The 17,031-nt window shown below is 30.8% G+C and overlaps 1 protein-coding gene across 1 annotated transcript in view; it reads left to right on the plus strand.

Moving 5' to 3' along the window:
• The first annotated feature begins 12,934 nt into the window (after positions 1–12,934).
• The window catches only part of LOC107450501 (orexin receptor type 2), a 31,545-nt gene continuing 27,448 nt past the window's right edge, over positions 12,935–17,031 (plus strand). The window contains exon 1 of the mRNA XM_016066314.4: positions 12,935–13,006. The gene's annotated coding sequence lies outside the window, so the exon portion shown is untranslated. The remainder of the gene's footprint in view (positions 13,007–17,031) is intronic.

Here is a 17,031-nt window from a genome sequence, read left to right on the forward strand (position 1 = left end):
TTTACAAATAGATGCTAATATATCAAACACTTCAATTCATAAATCACCAGTGTATCAAATCAATCCTCTCAATTCACTTTTGGAAAAATTTTCACACCTCTTTGAAGAACGAGTTGGATGCGTCCCTCATTTTCAAGTATCACTTCAACTTAGGGATGGAGCAAAAGCCATTTTTACTAGGGAGCGTGACGTTCCTTATGCTCTCCGGGACCGCGTCAATAAAGAATTGGACTCTCTTGAGGCAGATGGAATAATATCCTTAGTGCCTGCGAGTGATTGGGGGTCACCATTGGTTGTCATTCCAAAACCAAACGGTGGCGTCCGATTATGTGTTGATTACAAATGTGGAGTCAGTGAACGATTAATTCAATCAAATCATCCAGTAAGAAGGATAGATGATGTGCTTCATAGTCTTCGAAATTCAAGATATTTTTGTAAACTTGATTTATTTAAAGCCTACCTACATTTAAAAGTTGATGAAGATAGTAGCATGATACAGACCATTTCAACACATCGTGGTACGTATCGCATGCATAGGCTTAGTTTTGGAATCAAGACAGCACCATCAGAATTCAATCGCATTCTTTCTCAAATTCTCAAAGGGTTACCAAAAACAGAATCTTACTTTGACGATATTATTATACATGGTGAAACACTTCAAGAATGTACTGAAAATTTAGAAGCTTGCTTACAAAGACTTTCTGACTATGATCTGCACATAAATAAACAAAAGTGTTCCTTCTTTCAGGAAAAAATCGAATATCTCGGACATGTTATTGAATATAATAAGATAAGTAAATCGCCAGCGAAAATTCAAGCTGTTCAAGAAATGCCAAGACCATCAAATATTGAAGAAATCAAACGATTTTTGGGACTTGTAACTTACTACTCCCGTTTTATGCCAAATTTTTCATCTATATCATACCCACTTCGACGGTTGCTAAGAAAAAACCAGCCTTGGTTATGGACTGCAAGTTGTGAATCTGCATTCCTGAAACTGAAAAATGAACTTACCAGTGATAGAGTTCTTGTTCCTTTTGATCCTAGTTTACCAATTGTCCTGACCACGGATGCCAGCCCTACGGGAATTGCAGCAGTATTGAGTCACTCTAAACAAGGTGTAGAAAGACATATTGCTTACGCATTTCGTTCACTTACCAACTCCGAACAAAACTATAGCCAATTAGATCGAGAGGCTTTAGCTATTATTTTTGGTGTTACACAATTCTTCAATTACTTATTTGGTAAACATTTCAAACTTATTACTGACAATGAGCCACTAACAAGAATTTTTCATTCTCATAAGGCACTACCACGTATGTCTTCAGCACGATTACTTCGCTATGCTTCCTACTTATCAAGTTTTGATTACTCAGTGCAATTCAAAAAGGGATCTGAAAATGAAAATGTCGATTGCCTGTCTAGAGCTCCAATTCAAAAACCCGAAAACTCAGTCGATAAATTTATAGGGGAAGAAGCAAATCAAATATGTGCCGAAAACATTTTCCAGATTTCAAGTGAAAAAATAACATCTTTAACAATCCAGTCTGAAACAAAGAAAGATCCACAACTCAGTGAAATAATTGAAAGGCTGAACAACAACTCTGAAGATGCAGAATTTACATTGTTTGATGGCATACTTTTTCGAAGAGAAAGAGTAGTTATTCCAAAAAGCTTACGTTCAAGCATACTAAAGGAACTTCACGAAACTCATCTAGGAATAACTAAAATGAAGCAACTGGCAAGACAGTATGTTTATTGGCCTGCCATTGATCGTGACATTGAGAATTTAGTCAAAGGATGTGAAGGCTGCGCATTGACAAAGTCTAATCCTCCAAAGGTATCTGTCCATCCGTGGGAATATCCAGCAGATAACTGGGACAGAATTCATATAGATTATGCAGGTCCATTTGAAAATTACTATTTTTTGGTGTGTGTTGATGCTAAGTCCAAATGGGCAGAAGTCGAAGTCATTAAAGATGCCCCAACTAGTTCAAAAACTATCCTTTTGATAGAAAAAATTTGTTCTTTTCATGGCTATCCACAGGTTATTGTATCTGATAATGCTTCAATATTTCAAAGTGAAGAATTCCATTCTTATTGTTCTAATCGAGGAATATTTCAAAAATTCATCGCTCCAGGACATCCTGCCACCAATGGCCTTGCAGAGCGAAACTTCCAAACCTTAAAGCAAAAGTTAAAAGCTTCTTTTCTTGAAAAATCCTCAATCCCAAGTAAAGTTCAAAACATATTATTCCGTTATAGAGCAACACCTCTAGCTTGTGGACAGTCACCTGCTCAATTATACTTACATAGAAAAATCCGCATACGTTTAAACGCAATCTTTCCTTATCATCCAACACCATCAACAGTTTCCAGTACTCCTGTAAGATCTTTTTCAGTGGGGGAGAGAGTCTAGGTGAGGTTGTTCATAAATAACCATAACGTATGGCAGTTTGGCAAAGTCGTGAAAAAGTATGGTACACGTCATTATTTGATTTTACTAGACTCAGGTCGGCAATTAAAGAGACACATAAACCAATTAAGATCAACATTAATTCCAGAGAAAAAAAAGTGTGTGACTTTTGGGCCAACCCAGTCTTTTGACATACCTAGACCATCTAAGATCTACTCACCTACTCAGCCTAATATTCCAGAACTTCCAACAAATTCCAAACAGGACGTTCTGACAAAACCAAAAAGAAAGAGACAATTACCTACACGCTTTAGGGACTTCGTAATGTCATAAGCATTTTTCAAATCTGTTTTAAGTATTTTCAATTAAGTGTATTTTTCAATTATATATTTAACATATTCAATTTTTAAGTAGCTAATGTTTTCAATTAACTGTTATTTCAATTCTAATTAAGTGGGGGAGACTGTTGGGATCTTCCATGTAATTCCACTGGCGCTAGTATCGCGGTTGTGATGTAACTGCAACTGTGTTTACATTGTATGTTTCAGTTTCGATTTCCAGTATGTTCTATTGTTGATGTGTTCTATGTATGTATTGTGAATAAAGTTATTGTTATGTTATAAGTTATCAATATGAGTGCTATCATTGTCAATCATCCTAATTACATATACCATGCCTTATAATAAACGATCACAACAATATATATACACTGAAGAGCCAAAGAAACTGGCATACCTGCCTAATAACGTGTGGGCCTTCTGCTCCGAAAGCCCATATCGATGATGTTTCGTTGAATGGTTCGCACGCTGATACTTGTTGATGGCCCAGATTGAAATCTGCTGCAATTTGTGGAAGGGTTGCACGTCTGTCACGTTTAATGATTCTCGTCAATCGTCGTTGATCCCGTTCTTGCATGATCTTTTTCCGACCTCAGCGATGTCGTAGATTTGATGTTTTACCGGATTTCCGATACTCACGGTATACTCGTGAAATGGTCGTAAGTGAAAATCCAAATTTCATTGCTATCTCGGAGATGCTATGTCCCCGTGCGCCGACTATCACACCACGTTCAAAATCACTTAAATCTGCATAACCTGACATTGTAGCAGCAGTAACCGATCTAAGAACTGTGCTTAGGCTGAGGTTAGATGCGAAGTACCTGTCCGCTAAGCGGACACTTCACTTCTTCATCTGTAATAGTGCCCGTAGGCGCCTGGTATGATGTCTCTAAGAACTGTGCTAGACGCTCGTCGTCTTATATACGCGTTGCCGATAGCAGCGCTGTACTTTGATTGGCTCCATACCCCTTTATTTGCATACTCATCCCTGTACCAGTTTTTTTGGCTATATATATATATATATATATATATATATATATATATATATATATATATATATATATATATATATATATATATATATATATATATATATATATATATATATATATATATATATATATATATATATATATGGGACAGCACAACTTTCAACTTTTAAAGTGAATGTGTCTGATGCGCATTGAAAGATGTTTTAATAACTGGCTTTAATCGTTTGACGAAATTATACCTTTACCTTTGAAACTAGTTTTGAATGAAATTATTCTTTTATTATTCTTAATCATACCTTTTGAATTTTTTTTATTTGTTGTACCCTTATGTTCTGTTAATAAAATTATATTAATTAGCTTCTTGGTTTTGACAAATTAGTTCATTACTTTACTAATTAGCATCTTAACTTTTTTTCTCCTTTTAAATTATGCATAGTTTAAAAATGCTTTAATTTATGTGCATTGAGGTTTTGGGGGTAATAAAAATCTGTTTTAGTTTGTTAAAATTATTGCTTATCTTAACAATAATGCTTTATTTTATGTATGTGAAGTTTTTAGTTTTATTTTAAACAATTTTTGTTTTGTTTTGTTTCCGGGGGCCCTGCATGCTATTAAGACGGCCTTGATACTACAGGTACTACGTAGTCGGTACGGAAAGTAGTTATAATAGTACGGATTACTTATTGAGTTCTCACTCATTCATCTGGGACATTTAAAAAGTCATCAACTTCCTGTAAATATGAAAATATTTAAGTAGAAATGTAAAATTCTCGGGATAACTTTTTGCAGAATATTCTCGAGAGTGAGTATTTTTGGAAATATTTTCAATTCGAGAATCTTTTCCTGACCAATACTTATAAAATTAATATAACAATGTGCAGTGCTCAAAATGAAAAAAAGGACCACCCCGAATAACTTTTGATCTCCACGTTCTAGCACTCAATCTTAATGGTTTGCGAGGGTGACTTAAAATACGCTAATTAGTTCAGACGATATTTTAAGTGACGAAATCATGCACAAAATCGTACTTTCTCTCATTAAACATATCTTTTTTTCGACACATTCGAATTTCTGACCCCCAAAATATAGAGGATTGCTGCAATTGCAGAAATGGTGGTCGGGAGAGCGGTCTTAAGTTTGAGTCCCTTAATGCTATTTTTATTTTGTTGCGTATTACGTGAAGTATGATTTCTCAGGAACTAAATGGTTGATTTCGCTTAAATTTTGTCTTCTGCCGTATAAAATCAAATCTTTTAAAATTATGCAAAAAATTTCATGCCTCTACATTTCAAAATTTTTTCAACACTTTTTGAATAAAAAATAATAAATACGTATTTACTAATAGTTGTATTTTGCATGGAATTCTCTTTGGATAAATGACTTTTATATTTGTATGCAAAAAATTTTGTATTCCTGAAAACTAAAATTAGCATTTAAGGGGTCTAAACTTTGGACGGCTCTCCTGACCAAAATATGAACAACATTTCCCAGATTACGGCTTTCCTCAATACTTTGTTGAGGGTTAGAAATCTGAATCCGCCGAAAGAAAAGTTATGTTTATTCAGAGAAAATTCATTTTTGTGTCTGAAAATATCGTCTGTGCTAATATATATTCAAAATATCGTCTGTGCTAATATATATTCAAAATATCGTCTGTGCTAATATATATTTAAAATATCGTCTGTGCTAATATATATTCAAAATATCGTCTGTGCTAATATATATTCAAAATATCGTCTGTGCTAATATATATTTAAAATATCGTCTGTGCTAATATATATTCAAAATATCGTCTGTGCTAATTAATTACCATATTTGAGGTTGCCCTCTCGAATCTGTCAGTTTAAATCCTGGAACGCGAAGATTAGGTCAAAAATTACTGAAGGTCTTTTATTTTACTCATTGTACGTATGAATTAAGGTCTCAAAAATTAAAAATTAAATTATATTAACTATAATCGTCAATATAAATAAATAAATTTGATCAAAAAAAAAATATTTTTAAAAGAAAAATATAAATATCATTAAATATTCCTTACTTAAGATAAGATACCTATATGCAGAAACATTTATTGAAAATTGTTCACAAAACATTAAAATAACAATGAATTAATGTCTAAAAAATAATGGACATTATAGTAATAAGCATAAATGTATAATCAATTAATAAATTTGATCATATATTTTTTAAAAAAAATTAATACATTTCATTTGAGATGAAGTAGTTCAAATAATTAGAATTAAACATTCTTTGAAAACTATTCAGAATAAGACATTAAAAATTCATTTCAAAAACAATTCTGAAGATGAAATTAGGATCTAAAAATAATCCTACGGCACAATTCAGTTATAAATGATGTTTTTTAAATGTTGTTCTTAATTTTTAATTTTTATTTATTCTCAAGAATTAAGCTATCCAATTCAACCCATCTATCACAGAATAAATTTCTAAACGTCAAACATAAAATCAAAACAAACAGATTCGAACAATTTCGGCCGAAGTTAAAGTGAGTCATTTAAAGATACGAATTATTAAAATTCTAATCAGCTTTTTGTTAGTTTGACTGTTTGCCCATTCTTTGGTATTGTTTTTTTCTTCTTTTGCAGGGTATGGCTTTTAATTTTTATGAATTTTAAATGTTTTTTTATCTTGGAGGTAAAAAAAAAAATGAAATGCATTAGTTTAGTGAAATAAAATCTGTTAGAATCACATTTGAAATGAAATTCGTGATATAAAAGCCACCCATTATCTATTATATGCAGTAACAATGGAAAACGGTTTCCCGCCCCGGGCGATACTGAAAACGGCGCCCTTAAAGCTCATTTTTAGAATTTTTTTTCTTTTATTTATTAATTTATTTTTTATTTATTTAAATAACTTGAATTGTTCTTCCGGTGTAGTCATAGCACTGTAGAAAATAGTTGTGTTTTAATTCTTCTTTATTTCCCATAACAATCCTTAATGCCCCTTTGAGAAACACATGAAAAAATTAGCGCATACGAGGCTAAAAAAGAATGCCGTTAATTTAATGAATGTCACCTCAAATATTTTAGAATAAATATTAATGACATGTAATATTTTTATTATTTATAATCGTTATAATATTTTTATAGATCATAAACTTATATGACATACAAATATATAAGCATAAACATTAAAAATTATTTTTTCCGTGTTATAGCAATTTTAGATCAAATATTTTTTTGCGGTTTCATTTTCCATAAATAGTGTCGTATTTTGCATTCGATATATTTTCATTTTGTTAAAAATTAATTTAAAAAATGAAAAATTGTTGCCGTTGATTGCCGTCCAACAATTTATAACATTTTTATGCATATACTGATTCGACTATGCACTAAAATTACCTTGAAAGACTCATGTGGGGTGAATATCTATCGATAAATGTCAACCTTCATATGTGAAAAGTTAACCCTTCATAGAATCGAGTATTGGAATTCTATATTATTGTAGATAGAGTACAACTCACCCATTTAATACATCTGATTGGTTTGCCCTACACTTCATTCACTCACTAAAATCATTTATGCTAACATTCACGAAGGGAATTCGTAATTAAATGTCTATCTATCTAAAAAACAGTCATTCATCGCCTCAAATATGAAAGAATGAACGGTCGTCATAGAGGAAAATATTAAATGATTACACGGGTGAAAAATTGTAACTTGCATACAATTTTTTAACGGATCTTCCAAGTCACTCTCCAAGCTACAGTTTTTTTCCGTCTTTTTTTTTTAAATGACATTTTTTGTCTTTTTTGTCAAATTGTAGAAGTTTCTTATGCATAATGCTTTTAGAGTGTGGGATAAATATTGCCACAAACTTCAAGGAAAATCAGAGTACATCATCTGGATAAAAATTGCTTAAGAACCCATTCCTGGAATCGACGTCATACGCCTCCAGGGGAACTTCCCTATTATGAACATGCGTTTCTAAACGGGTCATAATAAGGAAGCGCCCCTAGCGGCGTGTGTCAACGTTTCCTGGCGATGGTTCCTAAGCAGTTTAATTCAGGTGATTTCAAATTTGAAATTCCCAAACCTAAAATGAGCAAGATCAAACATTTGTATTAATGAGGTAAAAGGTTTGTTCCTCAGTGTTATTGCTAAGAAACAATTTTTGGGAAAGATTAAATATGCTTCACCCAAACTATTATATATAACTATTATAAACATATACAGGGTGTTTCATATTGAATGGGACAAAAAGAAAACATGATTATAAACGTTATAATTAATATATTTAGAAAATTCAAATTTACTTAAAAACTACATTTATTCAAGTTTTTACTGGTGTTCAATATGTGCCCCTCCGGTGACACGACAAATGTCTACACGGTAATCCTGCCACACTCGTGATAGCATATCCCCTGTGATGGAGTTCAACACTGCAGTTATCCGCTGCTTCAGTTCCTCTAAGTCCTGAGGAAGTGGAGGCACAAACACCTTGTCCTTAACGAAACCCCAGAGAAAAAAAATCACAGGGCGTTAGATCTGGTGATCTCGGCGGCCAATGAAGACATGTCAAATCCTGTGGCCCAGCTCGGCCAATCCAGCGATGGGGTAGACGTTCGTTCAGGATCTCACGTACGTTGATATTCCAATGTGGGGGAACACCATCTTGCTGCAAAATTAAATCAGGAACAGCTTCCTCCAGCTGGGGGAGCAACTACTCAGAGAGCATGTCTTGGTAAATGTCCCCATTAATCGATTTTTCAACAAAGAAAAATGGACCAAAAGCACAACTGTTTGATAAAGCGAATAAAACGTTCACCTTGGGAGAATTACGCTGATGTTCTAATGTTACATGGGCATTTTCCGTGCCCCAAAATCGCAAACTATGACGATTAATTTTGTCACATAAGTGGAACGTGGCTTCATAAGTGGAACCAGTGTGTTCTCGAAACCATTCACGTCGAGCTTTTCCTGAAATTTCACACAGAAATTCTTACGCAACGGTTTGTCAGTAGGTTTTAAAGCCTGGACCTCTGTACGGCATGAGTTGGAGACGCTTCCGTAAAACACGCCACACCGTTATGTGAGGGACAGCCAGTTCTGCGCCTGCACGTCGCGTTGATTTTGAGGGACTCCGTAAAAACGAATTCTTTCAACCACTTCGGGTTTTGTTTGTTTTCGTCCTGGGCTTTTGTTCTGGCATAAGCAGCCGGTATCCTGGAACTGCTTCACCCACCTGCATGCTTAGGTTCTGCCGATGAGGTGGTTGATGAAAATTTCTTTGCACAACCGAAGAGGTTTTGGGATATTCGAAAACGCAGTACGCTTTCTCCTGCATGGACGACATTTTGTTTAACAGCGCCTCTAGCGGCGAGTTCGTCATTCGATGATGTTTCCCTGTTGCCAAATAAAACTTGTATTATATATATATATATATATATATATATATATATATATATATATATATATATATATATATATATATATATATATATATATATATATATATATATATATATATATATATATATATATATATATATATATATATATATATATATATAAATCTGAGTGCGACGGAAACTATTATAACAATAATAAACATTTAGATAACAGGACAACTTTTTTATTCAACCGTTTTAACAAATAGTTTTAGTGAATAATAAATTTCATTTTAGTCTCTCGGAAAATCTTTTAATTACTATTTTAAATATATATCGAAAAACAAAATATATAAAATATTGTAAAAATGAATACTGCAAGTGCAATTGAAAAATTAACGTAAGCGACAAAAAATTCAAAATTCAGATTTTATACACTTGGCATCTTTGTATATTGCAAGGAAAAAAAAAAGAAAAAGTATTAAAGGAAATCAAAAATAAATTTTGTTTTATCAGTTTTGTGACATTCTATTTTAACATTTATAGTATTAGCTATAGAAGGAAAATAGTTGTCATGTAAGCCACTTTTCTCGGAGTGAAGCATTTACGTTGTTTTCTCTCAGTTGCACGGCAGAATACATGTTTCTGGTTGTTAACATAAAATTGATCACGATTTTGGATCGATTTTTCACGATCTCATCTTTCCTAATCATCTTGAAAATTAAGCTTCCAATCTTGAGTCCTACAGACTTTCTCAAAACAATCGATCGTGATTTAAATGAAAAACTTAAATTGAAGATTATTTTGAAACTATATGAACATTTACATCACCCATTTCACATTATATTAAGAGTACGTTTCTGCAGCGTGCAATTGAAAAAAAAATACTATAATAGAGTAAGTGACCCTGCGTTGTAGTTTTTTCCAATGCGGGTGGCGGAGAATGTGCCATGAAGGGTTTCTCTCCGGGTATAGTGTCCTCTTGAAGAATAAAGAAGAATTAAATACAAAAGTGATGAGGTAACAATGGACGCTAAAGTTTATTTTTAAGCGTTTTTAATATGAACTATTTTAGGGTATTGTTATTATTTAACCACTGGAGTGGAATTTTCGAAGAAGGACCGAAACAATTAATTTCTTATTAAGGAAAGCGACTTTCTTTTGATTAGAATTCTTTTGTTCCTTTTTCTCTCATCGAATTGACATATATAGTGTCTGAAACAATGTTTGCCATTTTGGGATATATTTCATCCATTATTGATTGTGTGTTTCATTAAGAGGTCACCTATTCTTCAGAAACCCCAAAAGGGACTTCTGAAGTTTATGTAAGTAAAATTAGTTTCTGTAAATTTCTATGTTATTTTAAAATACTTCCAAGCGCAATGTTTAACAATCGTTTTTTAGAATCATTATATATGTATTTTAAGTGTAAAATTTTCGGATGGTATTAAAAAAATAGTTATGTGGACAAGTTGTTTCTTTTACGTCGCATAAAGTTCCTTTACTTTACGTCACATAAGTGCTTTTTTTAATTTTCTACCTCATTTTGATCAAAAAACATTTAAAATTTCTTGGATAAAAAATGCATAAGTTCAGTAAAAAATCAAATTTATTTCTTTTTACTTTTAAAATTTATAATACTTCTCTCAATTTCTTCATACAGAATATTATTGACGTACAGGCCACTCAATCTTATTTTAATGGACGATATTTTTAAAGAATTAAAAAATTTTAAAAGTTTTTTTTCACTTTCTGAAAATGAAGCTTGAATGTTAAAAAAAGTTTCAATATTTCTGAATGCAGGTTAATTTTGGTTCATTTGGTATAGGATCATAAGACCGGATCATATCTTCAACTAACCCTGTTTTAACCAAGGGTCTTAAAGAAGCTGTTTAAAAATTGATTTTTTGTAGATTAACTACCTATCATTACGGTTGATATATCAACAACCGAGAAAGCAAAAATCATCGGTCAAGAAATGCCTGGAATAGGAATGCCTGGAATGATGTTGATATTTAAAATTACTTTAAAATAAAGACAAATTGAAGCAGTTCGTTTAAATTTTAGATCAAGTTAGAACAAAAGATAATTTTTAAGACTCTGGTAGAGTGAACAAAAAATAAATTAAAACTGAACCACTCAAAATAACTTTTTTCTTAATGATCGGAATTTCATGTACTTCTTTAAGATTAGAGTCCTAAAGGAATCAAACCTAAAGAACTCAAATTGATAAAGGACTAAAAGCACCATTTATGATTGAGTCCTGAAGGACTCAATCATAAATGGTCCGAACAATCAACCTTATACACGCTTGTTTTTAATGCTCAAATATATTTTTTTAATATTTATATCTCATTTTGTATTATTTTATTTAATGATAATCGAAACAATTTCGAATTGTAAGGCATATAAATTCTTACATCGTTGTAAAGTATGTTGTTTTAAATGAAAAAATACAAAATTTGAACAAAATCTTACTCAATTTTTTAAAAAAAAATACTTAAAATATTTATTTCTCGAGTGAATCGATTGCGTTTCAGTTGATCGTTCCCTATTTCGTTCCGTTTAGTTGTTAAAAAAAGCACCTTCCTTTTAACAACTAATTTGTCACTTATTTAATTGACTTCTTTGTCATAGATATTGATTAATAAATAATTGCAAATATATTTTCGTTCATTAATGTTTGATTATTTGCATTATATGGTTTTTTTGGTTAAAGATGCTTGAATGTTGTGTTGGTTATTTGATTGTAATCATTTGGTTGATAGTGAAAAAAATAAACAAATAAAGTTAATTTAGGCGTACAGAAACGTTTGCTGTTCCCGCGCAGATCTTATTCTCACGATGTAATGTGTAGATCATCTAGGTAGTTTGAGATTAAGTCAAGTCTGCAGCGACTAAATTAAAATAAATTTCGCTTCATTTCCGTAAAGGTACATTTCTGCTAAAACACGTGTTTCATAAAGCCATAATGGAATACATGCAAGTGACGTAGGTGGGTATCTCGATCCTGATTAGTTGTAGAAACGTGGCATTTGTTTACGTTAGCAACTGCTCTTTCCATTCTATTTCGGGTAAAAAATATGTATATTTCATATCCATTCTCTTCTTCACATTTGAGGAAAAGAAAAAAAAAAAGAATTCTTCGATGAAACTAGTTAAGTTTAAAGATTGAGTAAATTCCGCTTTTTTTTTAATTTTAAAACTTAAAATATTGATTTTAATTTTTGAGAATGTATATTTTTCCTTTTTTTTTTGAACACGTGATCGTCGTTGGCGGGGAGGAGGACAGTGGGTAAAAAGTCATCAATGAATATCACTTTAAATTCACTAAAGTTTAAAAAAAGAAAGATTTATGATGCTTATTTATTTATTTTTTATTAAGAGTGAAATTTAGGAAACTAATTTGACCCCCATAAAAATAGAACACCAGCGACACGTTAACTTTTTGCTGTTTTAAAATTAATTATTTACCTAAGAACTATACTTAAAGGCAGTTTTAATGAGTCATATAATTTAAACAATACAACAGCATTTGGATCCTAAATAACATTTTAAAGATTCTGTCATTGTTGGAAAAAAAATAGTAGGAAAAAAAAAGAAAAATAAATAACAATGTATTTTGAAATAAATTACAATCGGAATAAATTAATTTTAACGCATAATGAAGAAAAAGCTGATTCTCAACTTAATTTCATCAGTTAACAAATAAATAATTTTATTAATATACTGGAAATGTAATACTTTATCTTGTTCCTCTCGCTGCATTCTCCCGTTATAAATTGTTTTCCCATCGACCACCAGAGGGCATCCTAATCAACCTCTTATTGAAGATGCTTCTCTAATGTTCCTTCCTTCTTTGAAAACTCTCAAGCAAAGAGTGCTTCTCTCATAAATCCATCAACAGGTATCATTTATTAAATTATATATTTTTACTATGTCTGTCGTTTTATTAACAGAAAATTCTTGCATAATTTTATGAACTGAAGTTTTAGAAATTTATGTCATGAATTTAGCTACTCTAAGAATTTAATCATTATTTCTTAAAGAGTAAGTTTTATTTTTATACTTTTGAGGTTAAAAGATAGTATTAATAATTATAATAACAATTTTTAATACTTTAATTGAATAAACGGTTTCTAAGAAGAAGAAAAATACAAATTAAAATTAGTGAGTCGAAGAAAATATACTTTTTTCCAAAAGTTTGCTCTGTCTCTTTAATGCTTCAAATTTATTGTCTAAACTTTTTTTTTCTTTTTTCTTTGAGTTTTAAACACATATAAATGTTTAAAACAAGCCACATATTTTGATAAAATATTCAAAATTTCGGCCTTACTCACTTCGCTCAACAAACCCCATAATCGCTACTGTTTCTTGATGATAATATCAGTTTGTTACAGCAAAATTAAACAAATATTCAATTATATCAAAATTAAAGAGTATCGAAAATTCCATTTAAACACAGATTAGGTTTCATATATTTGGTTCCCAATATATACAATGTTTTGTATTTTTGTATTCATTCATTTGATCATTTTTGTTGACTGCGAACAATTTTACTCAAAGTTTATTATAAGCAAAGTAACATATTTAAATTTGATGTAATATGACAATTTTTTTATTGTGAAATGAATTATAAGTTTAGATACCGTTTTAAATACGATTAATATAAAATATTGCGTTTGAATATAATGTCTTAGAACTACCCGAACATAATGCATATGTAGATAATGTCTTAGAACTATTCTAAGATAATGCGTATGAAGGTAATGTCTTAGAATTACCCTAAGATAATGCGTATGAAGATGTTTTAGAACTACCCTAAGATAATGCGTATGAAGATAATGTCTTAGAACTATCCTAAGATCATGCGTATGAATATAATGTCTCAGAACTACCCTAAGTTAATCGTATGAAGATGTTTTAGAACTACCCTAAGATAATGCGTATGAAGATAATGTCTTAGAACTATCCTAAGATCATGCGTATGAATATAATGTCTCAGAACTACCCTAAGATAATGCTTATGAATATAATGTCTCAGAACTACCCTAAGATCATGCGTATGAATATAACGTCTCAGAACTACCCTAAGATAATCCGTATGAAGATAATGTCTTAGAACTATCCTAAGATCATACGTTTGGAGATATGCGAGTAGAAAACCTCTATTACCTTCTATAAATTGCGGAATAGTATTTAAATTCAAAAACGTCATATGATACGAAGCTAGGATTATGAATAAATACGACAATACATAGGATAGAGAAATATTTTTCAGATTAAAAAATTTAATCTTTATAATTTTTACTTGCTTTAAGCTGATGACAACGAAAGAATTGTGGATCTTAATGAAGGAGTGAAATTATTTTTATTTGGCCATTAGGAATGCTCCGTTGGCAATTATGTGTGTTCATAAATGATGTCACAGTTATAACCCCTTCCTCCACACTTGAGCAGCGTTGTAGATACAGCTCCCGATGAAGTGATTGAGGCTCGAATCCCAGCGACTACTAGACACGAATTCCGTTCCAGACTCGCACAAATCCACAATTCTGACGCTAAATAGACTCTTTGGCAGACCGATCACAGTTTAGAATTCTCTTGTCATTCATCGTGGGAGTGACGCGGTCCGATTAAAAAGTCTTCTTCCACGGCTATTTTGTTCTATTGCTTGTTTCGGGATTTCCATCATCTTCTGGTTTGGGTTCAAAATGACAAGACTATGAAGTTCAACACTAATAGTCCAAAATTGGGTAAAATAAAAATTCAATAAAATATAAGAATTCAATAAAATATAAGAATTCAATAAAATAAAAATGTGTCACGCTATATTTAAGATCAAACAAAGACTTCAGATTTTATTTTTAAATCGTGCGTTCTAATGGCTTTGGAAAAGTAACAATAATAATAACTAGTGTACTTTTCTGATGAAAAAAAAATGAAAATACAATAGATAGCAAAAAATATTTATTATCCTGGGTTTAAATTGTGCCTACTTTAACAAAATAAGGGTTGTCACACTTTTTATTACTCTCTCCCCTTTCCCCCCTCTCACCATCCTTCGCCCATCTCACCATTTAATGAACCCCTTCCTTCCCCCATCTCACCATTCAATGTACCCCATCTCACCATTTAATGAACCCCATCCTTCCCCCACGTCACCATTCAATGCACCCCATCTTTCACCCCATGTCACCATTTAATGAACCCCATCATTCCTCCACCTCACCATTTAATGAACCCCATCCTTACCTCATCTCACCATTTAATGAACCCCATCATTCCCCCATCTCACCATTTAATGAACCCCATCATTCCCCCATCTCACCATTTAATGAATCCCATCCTTCCCCCATCTCACCATTCAATGTACCCCTTCCTTCTCTCATCTCACCATTTAATGAATCCCTTCCTTCCCCCATCTCACCATTCAATAAACCCTATCTCACCATTTAATAAGCCCCATCCTTCCCCCATGTCACCATTCAATGTACCCCATCCTTCCCCCATCTCACCATTTAATAAACCCCATCCTTCCCCACAAGCGTGGTATCATTTGTAGAAAAGGGATCATAGACCATTTTTTTTTCTACACAGAGAAAAAAGAGCAAATTGAAAGCATTCAGTTTTAGTTTATTTACATTATAAACCAATAATGATTACACGATTCACTACCCCATATTTATTTCTCGCAAATCAGACTCAGAAGACGTGGGAACTGACAGTTATTTAGAGCGTGAACAGTTAAGTACTCCCGGGTTAACGGTGAAATGAAAATTTCGCTTCAGAACATCTTTATCGGAGCTCTGAAAGACACCTTAAAAATCTTTCACGAGATCAAATCTTTTCAAATAAAATAAATAAAATAAAATAAAATAAAATAAAATAAAATAAAATAAAATAAAATAAAATAAAATAAAATAAAATAAAATAAAATAAAATAAAATAAATGAAATGAAATAAATGAATTAAAATAAATGAAATAAAATAAAATAAAATAAAATAAAATAAATGAAATGAAATAAAATAAATGAATTAAAATAAAATAAAATAAAATAAAATAAAATAAAATAAAATGAAATAAATTAAATAAAATAAATAAAATAAATAAAATAAATAAAATAAAATAAAATAAAATAAATGAAATAAAATAAAATAAAATAAAATAAAATAAATGAAATGAAATAAAATAAATGAATTAAAATAAAATAAAATAAAATAAAATAAAATAAAATAAAATGAAATAAATTAAATAAAATAAATAAAATAAATAAAATAAATAAAATAAAATAAAATAAAATAAATAAAATAAATTACTCTTGAAAGAATTAGTCTTTCTTCATTATTTGCATGTACAGACTTATTATTGAATAAGTTTTACAACCACTTGCATAAAAAAAGAGCAATTATATGAGAAATATTTTAAACTTAAATAAATGATTTACACAATATAAAAATTTGCTGATGTAAGTCAATTATATCTTTTTTTTAAAAACAATAATGGCTTTATATCACAGTTTATAGCGTAATTTCTATCAAGTGAACAAAACCATTATATATATATATATATATATATATATATATATATATATATATATATATATATATATATATATATATATATATATATATATATATATATATATATATATATATATATATATATATATATATATATATATATATATATATATAATACCGTTTAAGTGTCCTTTCATTAAAAAATGTAACACCCTAAACGGTGTGTGCAAAAAATAGTAAATATAAAAGCTGAAATTAAAATTTGAAAGCCAGAATTTTGTTTTAATAATTCTAATACATGCTTACTTCAAACGATCTCAACCTGCTTTTTTCTTCAGATAATTGTTTTGTTTGTAGTTAAGTTCCATTAAAATTCTTTCCTCTTTAATTGTTTGTTTTTCGGTAAGA

This window comes from Parasteatoda tepidariorum, chromosome 1 (assembly GCF_982258835.1).
Source record: "Parasteatoda tepidariorum strain Cologne lab strain chromosome 1, Ptep-v5.0, whole genome shotgun sequence".
Taxonomy (NCBI): domain Eukaryota; kingdom Metazoa; phylum Arthropoda; class Arachnida; order Araneae; family Theridiidae; genus Parasteatoda; species Parasteatoda tepidariorum.